The following is a 12,959-nucleotide window of genomic DNA, read 5'->3' as shown; positions in this document are numbered from 1 at the left end:
TGATCACTGAAGATAAGGATTTTCCTGCATTATTCAAACAGAGTACTCCTAATAAGTCAAACCCAATGAATGATTTGGGGAGAGTAGTTGCAATGAGAAGGAAATTGTTCACTTAGTCAATGACCCCAAAGTATGCTTCACTTTGAATTAGTCTAACCCCAGAGTGGTACTGAGCCTTAGGAATAGTCAACAAAACTGTGGAAAAGAGGGGCTCAACAAAATATTAGAAGGTTGAGTTACCATCAACTCTGAGTTCTATTTCCTTCTGCAGAGGCTAGCTGGAGTACTCAAGAGCTTTATAGATTTTCTATAAATGTTTAAGGGCTCCTATGAATCTTTCATGGAGCCCAAGTCATCAGGTATGCCTACATTATCCCATTTGCTCCTCACAATTCCATAACAAAACTCATTACATCTAAGTTCCATTTTATAGATGAGGAAATGGGATTTCCTAAAAAAAGGAAAGTGGCTTGTCTAAGGTTACACAGCAACTAAATGGCAGAAACTGGGATCTAGAACCACAAAATATTAGAGTTGGAGGAGAACTTAAAGATCGATGAGTTTCTCTGATAGAAGAAAAAAATCTGAACTTTACAGAGGTTACAAGGTCTCACAGCTAGGAGTAGCAGAGGAGGGACTAAACCCCAAGTCTCCTAACTTTTAGTCCAGTATTCATTTAAATATTTAGAGAGTATATTGTAGACCCAAAATCCAGTAAAACAGCTCCACATATTTGCTTAAACATTTTTTTCTTCTGCTATTTCTTAGGGATTGTAAATTCAGTCTTTTTAGGGGTGCCAATCTGTAATAGATGATAATTTGAGGGTGTATATTTGATTGAAACTAGATGACTAACTAATGGATCAAGTTTTTGCCTATCCTCCTCCCATCTTCCTCCTTCTTCAGAAGCCTTTCAGCTTCCCCTCCCTCTTTTTCAGTCCCTTCAAGTCACTCAGTGTGAGCTATGAAATTTCATTGAAATAGTTCTTAATCTTCTTTGTCAAACAAGGGGTTTATTTGGGGAAGACAGGACAAGGATGGAGGATAAGGTAAGAGGGGTAGGATTTCCCCATTCTCTACAGTGAGTGTTGGACTGGAGGATATTGAGAGTATTGGCAATTTGGTCACGAGCATGAAAGAGTCAGTCAGAGAGAGAGATATAAGGACCACTGTCTTTTCTTCTTTCTTCTGCCTTCCAATCAGCCAGGTCACCTCCAACTTGATTAACTCAAGTCCCAGAGATGCAATGAACTTCTTTCCTTTACCTCAGCCAGCCAGCAAAAGCCTTTTAGCTCAGTCCAGCAGTTGGCTTGGCTCCAACTGCTTTTCCTGGTAACATTCCAAATGGAATCTTCATTTGACTGAAAGATGACCCATCTCTAGCTTCTTGTCCTTTGCATGCATTGTAAATTCTCTCCTCCACAATATGTATGCATATTATATGGTATATTAATTTACTAATTTTATGGGGCAGCTAGGTGGCATGGTGGATTGAGAGCCAGGACTAGATATGGAAGATCCTGGATTCAAATTTGACCTCAGTCACTTCCTAACTGTGTGACCCTGGACAAGTCACTTAACCCCCATTGTCTAGCCCTTACTGTTCTTCTGTTTTGGTACACAGTATAGGTTCTAAGACAGAAGCTAAAGCTTTTTTTTTTTAATAGAGAGAGAGAAAGAAAAACATGAGATATTCTGGAAAGTGAAATTGGAGAAGTACATTCTAGTTATAGGAAGAATCAGTGCAAATACACAAAGATAGGAGATAGAGTAACATGTATGAGGAACAGAAGAACATCCAATATGGTTGGACCACAAAGTGCAAGAAGAGAAGTAATATACATTGAGATAAGAAAGATAAATTAAAGACGAATAAAAGGAAGGGCTTTAAATGATAAACTGAGGAGTTCCAGATATAATAGGAAGACATTGAAGTCTTAGTACAGGAAAGATCTGCACTTAAAGTACTTTGGATGGATTGAAATTGGAGATATACAAGAGGCAAAGAAAACAATTGGAAAACCATTGCAATAATCCAGCCAAGAGGTACTGAGAACCTGAAGTAAAATGGTGCCTGTATGAATACCAAGAAAGGATCAGTTGGAGAAATGTTGTGGAGATTTTAAAAAACAGAGCTGACCGCTGATTGAAGATGTGGGAAAAGGAATTGTGAAGAGTCCAGGATAATGCTAAGGTTATTAATCTGGATGACTGAGAAAATGGTGGTACCCTCAAACCAAACAGGAAGTTAGGAAGAGGAGTGAGTTGGGGGGGTGGAAATTTTGAGTTCTGATTTGGATATATTGAGATTGAGAGTTCTCCAGGAAATCTAGGAGATAAATGTTTAATAGACAATTGGTAATGCAGCAGTGAAGCTTGGGAGAGAGACTGGGAATTTATTTATAGATCTGTGAGTCATTTGTATAAAGATGATAATTCAACCCAAGGGAGTTGATGAGGTCACTGAGAGAGTGTGTAAAGAGAGAAAAGGGCCCAGGTGAAAGCCTTGGGGTATACCCACAGTTAGGGTGTGTAATATGGATGATGAACCAGAAAAGGATAGCAAGACCAGTCAGACAGGGAGGAGAGTGTCACAAAAACTCAGAGAGGAGATTGTATCCAGGAAGAAAGGGTGGTCGACATAGTCAAATGTAACAAAGAGATCAAGAAGGATGTGGACTGAGAAATCAAATTTGGCATTTACGAGATCAATGGTAATATTGGAGGCGTGAAATGTAAATACCTTTTTCTTAGAATTTGATGAAAGAGAGGAGAGATATGGGATAATAGCTTAAGGCAGTGATGATAAACCTTTTAGAGACCCAGTGCCCAAACAGCACCTTCACACCACAAGTGAACCACCCCCTTACCCCAGAAAGGGGAAGGAGGAAGCACTCTCATTGGGCTGCTGGGAAGAGGGGCAGGTGATTTGAAAAATGTCATCAGGTACAGTGGTTAGGGGGAAGGGAGCAACCCCCTTTGGCATGTGTACCATAGGTTCACCAACATGGACTTATGAGATTAGAAGGATCTAATGGAAGGATAGTTTTTTGGCTTCATTTTTTAAAGAATAGAGAATACTTGGATACATCTGAAGTCAGCTTTCCTCCCTTCTTTTAACTCAATTCTCACTACCATTTGGGGGCAACACACTGGCAAAATCATTCTGACAAAAGAAAGAACCATTAACAACCACTCAGTCATTTAACTAGCTCCATGTAACTACACCATTGTCTGGTTTGTCCTCCTCTGCCTTTTGTCCAAGGATTGCAGCTCCCATTATTAAGATAGCTCACTCTCAAAACATGGGTCATGACTGTGAACAAGAATAATTTGATGAGCCACATTCTAAGAAGTCTAGGGCATCAGACCAAAATTATGAATCCTGCCACCTGAAGCAAACTCACTTGAACTAGGGTTCAAGGGGAGGTGAGAGTGGTATAGAATCACCTCAATGGAGGCTGACCTCAGAAGAAACATTCCAATTATAGAAATACATATGCTAGAAAAAGGAAGTGTTTGTCCCTTCTCTTTTCTCCATTGGTCCATGACCCTGTTCTATTGTTTTTTCTCCCCAGCTTTCACCTAGAAACACACAGAAGCATGGTGAAGCATGAGACCGTGCTCTCTGAATTACTACTGTATTCTGCTCCTTATGCCTGTGCCTGGTAGAGGGGATGGAAACCTTTTGCCCTCCTCTAGTTATATCTCCACCGTGATATAAATCATATTTTTGGTGGGTTCATTTGTAACTTGGAATAGAAAAGTGAGCTCATTCACAATCACTTTTTTTGCCATTCCTGGCCATCGACCCTCTTCCCTTCTTTGCATAATCTTTCTCACTCACCCCCATCCCAATTCACTAGCCTTCCGTCTTCAACTTCCCAAGGTTCAACAGAACTTAGTTTGAAGTTCCTAAAAAAAAAAAACTATAGATCTCTCTGGTATCAAGAAGACACAAAAGCCAGTTTTCTGCCTATGAAATAGCTGTAGTCATGATAATAAAATGAATCTTTTGTGACTTGCCCCCTTCCAGGCACCCTGAGGACTTCAGGGTACAACATATCTGGATCTCACTTAAAAGGCAAAAATGACATTGGTATCTATTTGTCTCATTTATGAATGCCACCATTTTATTGGATAAGCACCAGCAGCAGGGAGAAATGGAAAAGAGCCAAACAGCTGAGGGAGAGATCCAGAGGCCAAATCAGAACTGTATAAGGAAACATTGCTTCCCAATGAGATAGGCACAGCAAGCACCCTATGAAATAAGTCCCCTAGCAATATCGGCATTGCTGTTCATTGAGTCATTGAAGCACACTCCTTTGCCAAGAGAGAAGTTCAGCTGTGTTCCCAAGCATCTGAGCTAACCTGGTGAAATGAAGATGACCTGAGTGGTTCTGGTGCCATTTTTAAAGTGCCATTTAAATGCCCACCTCATTTTCATTTGGCCATTTTGTAGAGGCCATCAATTCTCAAAGACTAAGAGCTGGAGTGGTACTCTTGTGTTACATGCCATGTTGTTCAGGTAAGAGAAGCTCTCTCTGGCTTTAGGATGTAGATCAACATGACATTGGTTAAAGGAATGAGAGGGAGGGGTTTGGAGAACTGCCTTAAAAAGCTGTTAGTGAGTTTCTGCCCTGAAGGTCATCCCACTCTTCACCAACTCTGAGGCAGTTTTTTTTTGTCACAGAAAAGAAACCTGGTGGGAGCAAGGGAGCTATTTTTCTTAAAATATTTAAATATATGGTATAATAGAAAGGCAGAGGCAAAGACAGGAGAGAGAAATAGAGGGAAGACAGAGAGACAGAGACAGAGAGAAAGAGAGAGGGAGAGGGAGGGAGAGAAAAGGGAGGTAGGGTAGAGAGAGGGAGAGAGGAGGGACGGAGAGAGGTAGAGGGGAGGGAGGGAGGGAGGGAGAGAGGAGGGAGAGGTGGGGAGGAGTGTGCCAGTCACAATGATTTCTAAAGTCTTGATCAGATCTAAATCTCTAGGATGCCATGGTTTAAAGTTCACTATGATAAAAGAAGATGGAGATTCTAGTTAAGAAGGTTCTGGCAATTAATGATTTTCTGATAACGAGACAACTGCTTTTCACAGTTTAAAAAGTAAGGTATTTATTAAAAGTAAAATTTGAATGATAACTTTGTGATTGGACTACAGTTTAAAAATCAGTCCCCAAATAATGCTTAGCATTGACTTACATTAGGCCCAATGGTACATGGCTTACTACCTCTTTTTGAGACAACGACTTGGTTCTTCAAGCTGAGACAGCTTAACCTGAGTGACTTAGAGACAAGCTAGCACCAGAATAAAAGTAGAGGAGATGAATTCAGGGTAGCACCACTTTCCCAAGGAGGCCCAGCCACTGAAGTTCCCTTCCTTTCCCAGAAAGCACAAACAATACAGATTCCTCTTTAGACCTCCAGGGCTACATGCCCCATTGCCCTCTGAGGGAGTATGAAAGTATTTGCATATGATCAACATTATATATAAGGTGATATGCAAATTGGTACATGTTCTTTCAAAATTGAGGGCTCAGGCATGTTCAGAAACAGGATTGAAGCCCAGGTGACAAGCTCCATTACCTTTCAGCCCACAGTCACCAAAGGAGGAAGCTGCTGGGACAGGAGGAAACCAAATCTGGGGAGGGATGACCTCATACCTTCTTCTTAGTTCTATGGGAACATTACACCCACTGGATACTTGGCCACACAAGGTGCCAGGCTCTGCCAGGCCAGATAACAATTCTGGTTTGACTGGCACCCATGTCTCCTCTGGTACGTGGCATTTGCCCACACGATAGCTACATTTTCCTTGTCATCGGGGATGCCAGAGACCTTCTCTCCTATTCCCATGCCATGTCTAGCTGGCTGGAAAGAGCCTATAAAACTGGTTTGTTTTTACGTTGCCATGAGATAGCTATGAGATAAATGTCCCAGACCAAAAGATGCATCGAGGTCAGATGAGATTATGTAATATAGTGGAAAAACTTTGGGTTTGGTGTCAAAGGAGACAGCAATACCATTTTTGCCTTTTAAGTCAGATACTGATAGGCTGATGTATTTGGTATCCTGTCTCCACGCTTGGAATGGATCCTCTCCTCATTTCTGCCTCTTAGAATCCCTTGTTTCCTTCAGAGCATGCTTCTAGTTCAAGCGTTGTGTCCTACATGAGGCCTTCCTTGATGCCCCTGAGTTGCTATTCCTTCCTCTTATGCCCCCTTCCAATTATTTTGCATTTAGTACAGGGGCAAAGACTAGATTTGTGATGTCAACTCTTGGTTCTCTCCCATTCCTCTGCCAATGAAGCTTGACACTTTCTCTAGAATGTATAATCTTGGAAAGTTGTCTAGAGCATCCACTCTCAAATTTTTGGTTTCAGGACTCCTTTACACTTTAAAAAATTATTGACTACCACCTTACTCATCAACAAATACAAACCAGTCATATATAGATGATAACTATCGATATTTATCATATTAGAAATTAAAATATCTTAGTATTATTATGAAAATAGTGTTGACTTCATAGGCCCAAGATATCCCTGGACCATACTTTGTAACCCCTTGGTCTAGAGAACTTGGAAGTTAAGTTACTTGCCCAGAGTCATATGGTCAGTATATGTCAAAGGCAGGTCTTAAACCAGGTCTTTCTGGGCAGCTGGGTCACTCAGTGGATTGAGAGCCAGGCCCAGAAATGGGAGGTGCTGGGTTCAAATCTGGTCTCAGACACTTCCTAGCTGTGTGACCCTGGGCAAGTCACTAAACCCCCACTGACTAGCCCTTGCCACCCTTCTGCCTTAGAACCAATACACACAGTACTGATTCTAAGACAGAAGGTAAAGTTTTCTTTAAAAAGAGAGATCTTCCTGACTTTTAGTATCTCTTCAGTTCACCATGCTACTTTTAAGCCTTGTAAACAGTGAGAAATACATACAATAAATACATACATGCTCTCTCTATATTTTGTATTTATTTATTTAGTACTTCCTCTAGGGCTACTTCTCCAACTCCCACTTGAATTGGTAAGCTAAATCCCCAAAGGGTCATTCACTACTAATCTCAAGGTTTTAGGGTATAACCCTGAAAGTCCTGGTTTCTAGTTACTCATGGGCCCCCACAGGTGTGTCCAGACACACATCATTTGCTTGTTAGCAAAGGTATTTATGGTACAACAAGAAAAGTAGTTACAAAAATATATTACACACACACACACACACACACACACACACACACACACACACACACACAAAGTCTGAAGCATACTTTCCCACAAATACACACAAGACCTGTGGGAAGAATGGACAAGAACTTCATATACAAATGTCGAGAGTCTAATGCAAAAAGAAAACATAAGGAAAAGGTATCATTCACAACTTACTCTCTGCTATACTTCCCCTAGAGAGGGGCATGAGCTGTGACCCCTTTCTGAGGGACATGTGCTCTGGCTCCTTGCTAAAAGAACATCTATGATACAGCAACTCCTCATAGGTTCCTTGCTGAGAATTATTGGAAGTTTGTTCTGAAAATGTGGGCAGAAGTCAGATGGAACCTTCTCCTCAGTAGGTTTCGTCAGCAATGAAGAATTCCACCCTCTTCTTTTTTTGATCTTCTCACTTTGGAACTCTACAGACTCTTCCTTAGACTTCCAGCAGGTAAGAAGATCTTCCCCCAGAAACAATGGTAGCTACAAGTACATGGCAGTAGGAATTTGTGTTTGCCTACATGAGCTTAGTTCTCTAGCTTCTTTTCTCTGTCTTTGTCTTTCTTCCCTAAGCATAGATCTATAAGAAGCAACAAGTGATGCTCTATGGGGCAGCTAGGGACTGGAGTTGGGGAAGATGTGAGTCCAAATCCAACCTCAGACACTTACTTCCTTGTTGTGAGCCTGGACAAGTCACTTAACCCATTTGCTTCAGTTTTCTCATCTGTCAAATGAGCTGGAGAAGGAAATGGCAAACCACCCCAGTATTTTTGCCAAGAAAACCCCAAATGAGTATACAGAGTATACAATTGAAAACCAAACTGAACAAAAGATGATACTGAAGGTTAGACACTTGATGCCTTGGTGGCAACTCATGAATTTGAGAATTCTTGGAATCCCCTGAGTTATTCCAACAGGACTATACAATTAGAACATTCTTTCTCTAAGATCACCAACAGAATCATCCTAAACCTTATAATACTAAAGAACCATACCTGGATGGATAGAATATCTTGATTTTATGAGTTGCTCATATACTATGGATCCAAGAAAAATGTGAAATAGCTATTCAGGATTCCCTAAGTTGCTGGTAGCTCTCAAGAGCATGTAATAGACATGATGGGTTATTATTTTGTGTTTTAAGAATTTCCTAATGCACATTTAGGAGGAAGTACTTTTTTTTTGGTGGAGTAAATAAACAACTATTCTATACCTAATATCTATTTGGTACATTGGATATATCTTTTAGAAACAACCCTGCTAATCTGTTCAAAGGAGATCCCAGATATAAAACTATACTTAAACTTTGTCTTATAAATATGGTGGCATAACAAGCCAGAGAGATCAGAAGAACCTGGCTCTCTCTCTTTGGGGTCAGGCTACCTCCAGATTAGATCTAAGCTCTATGCAAGTCCAGATCCAGGGTCCCTTATAATCCTATTCCCACCACCACCTCCAGGGCCAATGGTCAAATATAAAATGAGTGGATTGAACTAACAGATCCCTAAAGTCTCTTCCAGTCCTTAATTCTGGGGCAGGGGTGGGAGACTTGGTAAATTTCTAAGCCTTGAAACATCTTTGGACAAAGCAAAGAGAAAGTTATTTGAAGATGGCTGGGGATGATAAAAATTGGGACTGTACAGGTTGCAATGTATCACTGATCCAAGATAAACTTATTCTGAATCAAAATCTAACTCTTAGGGGGCAGCTAAGTGATTCAATGGATTGAAAACCAGGCCCAGAGAGGAGGTTCTGTGTTCAAATTTGTCCTAAAATGCTTCCTAACTGTGTAATCCTGGGCAAGTCACTTCATCTCCATTGCCTAGCCTTTACCGTTCTTCTGCCTTGGAATTAATATTTAGTATTGATTCTATGAAAAATGGTAAGGATTTTTTAAAATGTCTAACCCTTAGGTCACAATATATAATTTCAGGCTTATAGATAGGATATAAAGTCCTAAACTTAGGGTCAAAAAGACTTGGGTTCAAATCATGCTTCAGAGACTGTGTGCCCCTGAACAAGTCATTGAAACCCTCTTCAGTCTCAGTTTATTTACTGGCAAAGTAGAAATAATAGCCATAGCACTTATCTCACAAGGTTTTTGTAAGATCAAAGATCCAATGAGATCATAGATGAAGAGTACTTTAAAAATCCTAAATTTGTCAGCTATCATTGTTATCATTGATATCTTCTTATCATTATTGTTCAGTCACTTTCTCCAAACAAAAGGCATAGTCCCAATAAAATAGATAGCCTAAATGATGTAGCAGTGCCTCACCCCTCAAATTTTAAAAAGAACTAGAAAAAGATCCTTTATACTAGATGGACAATTCATATAAAGGCATAGATCAGAATCTCATAGAAGGAAGAGTTGCTACCTACAACAGTGGAAAGAAGAACTGCGTAGATGAAATTATGATTTTCTCAAAATAAACGTGCAGATTAGTGTAAGAATTATGGTAAAATACAGGACAACTAGTTGAATCCTAATCAGTCAGTCAACTAGCATTTACTGCATCAGAACTCTGAACTCCTCAAATATGGCACATTTTCCTCCCCATTGTAGGTTTTATACCATGAAGGGCTTCCTCAGAGTCAGAGTTATTGACCACACAAATGGGTTGCAGGCTCTCCCCCGACAGGAGATCCTCAAGGAAAGAGTGGAAGGCCACCTGCCTGGCTTGGGTGAGACGCAGGGGAAAGAAGTCAATGACCTCTGGAGAGCCTTCCCAGCCCAAGTTTCTTCGATAACAATGAAAAATGTTGCAGGGTGCTGCATTTTAATTAAGTATTTTCCCCCTCCAAGACCACAGTTATTATTATAAAAACAGCGATAATACCAAACACATGTTCAAAGCATACAACCTGCCACAGCCCTGGGGAACAGCCACTGGGAAACCATATGTCAGCTGGGGTGATGAGAAATCGGCATACTCCCCCTTCCTACCTTCTTCCTTTTCACCTAACTCCAGAGACCAAGCCTTCTTCCCTCATAAGTCTCATCTCATGTCTGCATGTCCATGTGTCTATCTGTCCTTCGTTTCAGATTCCTTCTTTCCCATCCCTGTTCCTATCTCTGGCCCTCCACCTTAAGTAGAGCCTAATTCTTCCCATCACCCACACTGTAGGTCAGTTCTGTGAGGGCTGCAAAGTGTCAGGCTTCTAGAAATCCCAGTTTAATTATTTTATTGGGAAAAAAAAAAGAAAAGTTCCCTCATTCTAGAAGAATGATTCATTATCTGCCTTCCCAGAGTGTAAAATACCTCACTCAGGCTCTAGCCAGCCTGAATTATTAAGTGAGATCTGTAAATGCCTGGGCTTCTCTCTCCTCAAATCGCCTGCCTATCCCCCCTCCACCCACCCAACCTGATGATTACATAGTGTTACAAGTCTACATTTAATTACATGCTGGGAAATCAAATAAGGGTGGGACAACATCATTGTTCTTGAAGGGAAATGGGGCCTCTCCTTGGGGCTAGAGGGTATCCTGAGGGACCTTATCCTAAAAATGTTTGAGAGTCAATGCTCTAGAAAACTCTTAATGTTCAGGCATTTCAGACCAGTTCCATTATTTGTGACCCCATATGTGGTTTTCTTGGCAAACATACTGGAGTGGTTTGTTGTTTCCTTCTCTAGCTCATTTTATAAATGAAGAAATGGAGGCAGAGTTAAGAGACTTGCCCAGGGTCACACAGCTAGTATCCTAAAAATACATATAGAATTATCACAGAAGCTCACAGTCATGAGGCATTAAGATCGTCCAAACTCCAATCCTATGCATCAATCCCTTCTACAACATCCCTGACAAGTGATCAATCCAATCTCTGCTTGCATACTTCCAGTTATACAAAATTCACTACTTTACAAGACCACCTATTCAAATATTGGACAGCTCTAAATACTACAAAAGTGGCAAGTTGGGAATGCCAAACCTGGAATCAGGAAGACTCATTTTTATTAGTTTAAATCCAGCCCCAGGCATTTACTAGCTATGGGCAAGTCACTTAACCCTGTTTGCCTCAATTCCTCATCTATAAAATGAACTGGAAAAGGAAGTGCCAAACCATTCCAGCATCTTTGCAAAGAAGACCCCAAAAGGGATCACAAAGAGCTGGATACAACTGAAAAACAACTGAAGAGGTCAACTTTCTACCTCAAGTCTTTCACCATGTCAGTCTACCCTCCACTCAGCTGCCAAAGTGATCGTCCTAAAGTATAGGACTGACAATGTCACCCCACCTCCTCCATCCATTCGAGCAATTCCTATGTTTTGCCTTTTGCAGACTGGCCCCCTTTTTCTTCTCCAGTTTTATACTATACTCTTCCTTCACTGGCTCTGTGATCCAACAACACTGGACTCCTTACTGCTCCTCATACACGTTTCATTTCCCCAGCCATGCTCTTCTTCCTCAACTCCATGTCTTTGCTTCCTTTAGAATTCAGCTTAAATCTCATTTTCCTCCTATTCCCCACCTCCATCCCCTAGCAATGTCTTTTTCCTTTATCTTTTCCTTTGTATTTATCTTACCCGAAACTAACTGTTTGAACACTTTCCCCCTATTTGGATGTGAACTTGAAGGAAGAGATTCTTCTTTGCCTTTCATTATATTTCCAGGGTTTTGCAGAATGCCTGGCACATAGTGAGCACTTAATACATTCTGGGTATTACTGCAGTTGGTGATGATAATGACAACAATGATGATCAATTTCTGGGAGGAAGGCACTCAGAACTAGGGAAGAAGGATCAAGTTAGGTCTCCCCTAGAAGGTGGCACTTGAGCCGCTAACCCTTCAAATACTTAAAAATAGCTATTTCCTTTGCCTTTAATTTTTCTCCTATAGAGGTCAAACATCCTCAATATTTTCATGTTTCATTTCAACAAGGTTTCCGATACTTTATCATCTCTAATTACCTTATAAGTGCCAGTCTTCTTAAATGAAGCAGAAGAACTGAAATTGGTGACCTGACCAGTCTAGATTACTGTGAGTTTTCCTGTTTTTATGCTCTGGAAACTATATATATCTATTAATGTAACCCAACAGCTTAAAAAAAAACAACTACAATTGGAGGATGGCTGAACAAGTTGTAGTATATAGTTATAATGGAACATTATTTGGCCATAAAGAAATGACAAATAAGATAATCACAAAAAACTCAGAAAGACAACTATAGGTCTAGAAATAGGAAGTGACGCAAAGTAAAGAGAGCAGAACCAGAAGAATGTTATATATACTAATAGCAATAATGTATGATATCTGGCCTCAGACACTTTCTAGCTGGGTGACCCTGGACAAATCACTTAATCCCAGTTGTCTAGCCCTTACAGCTCTTCTGCCTTGGAATCAATATTCAGTACTAATTCTAAAACAGAAGGTAGGGGTTTATTTTTTTAATAGTATATGATGATTAGTTGTGAATAACTTAACTATTATTAACCATGCAAAGACTTGAGAAAACACCAAAGGACTCATGATAAAAAGGGCTATCTACCACCATAGAAGGAACAGATAAAATCAGAATGCAGATTGAAGCACGTCATTTTTTACTTTATTTCTTCTGTGAATTTCTCTCTAGGTAAGTAATATATGCCTTCTGTTATAACATGACAAACATAGAAATATGTACTGTATGATAACACATGTATAGCTTTTATCATGATATCTGCCATCTTGGGAGGGAAAAAAGGTAGAAATGAGGGAGAAAATATGGACCACAAAATGTCAGAAAATGATTATTGAAAATTGTATTAATATG

The sequence above is a fragment of the Monodelphis domestica genome, chromosome 2, assembly GCF_027887165.1.
Source record: "Monodelphis domestica isolate mMonDom1 chromosome 2, mMonDom1.pri, whole genome shotgun sequence".
NCBI classification, from domain to species: Eukaryota; Metazoa; Chordata; class Mammalia; order Didelphimorphia; family Didelphidae; genus Monodelphis; species Monodelphis domestica.
Note: the sequence above shows the minus strand (reverse complement) of the source record.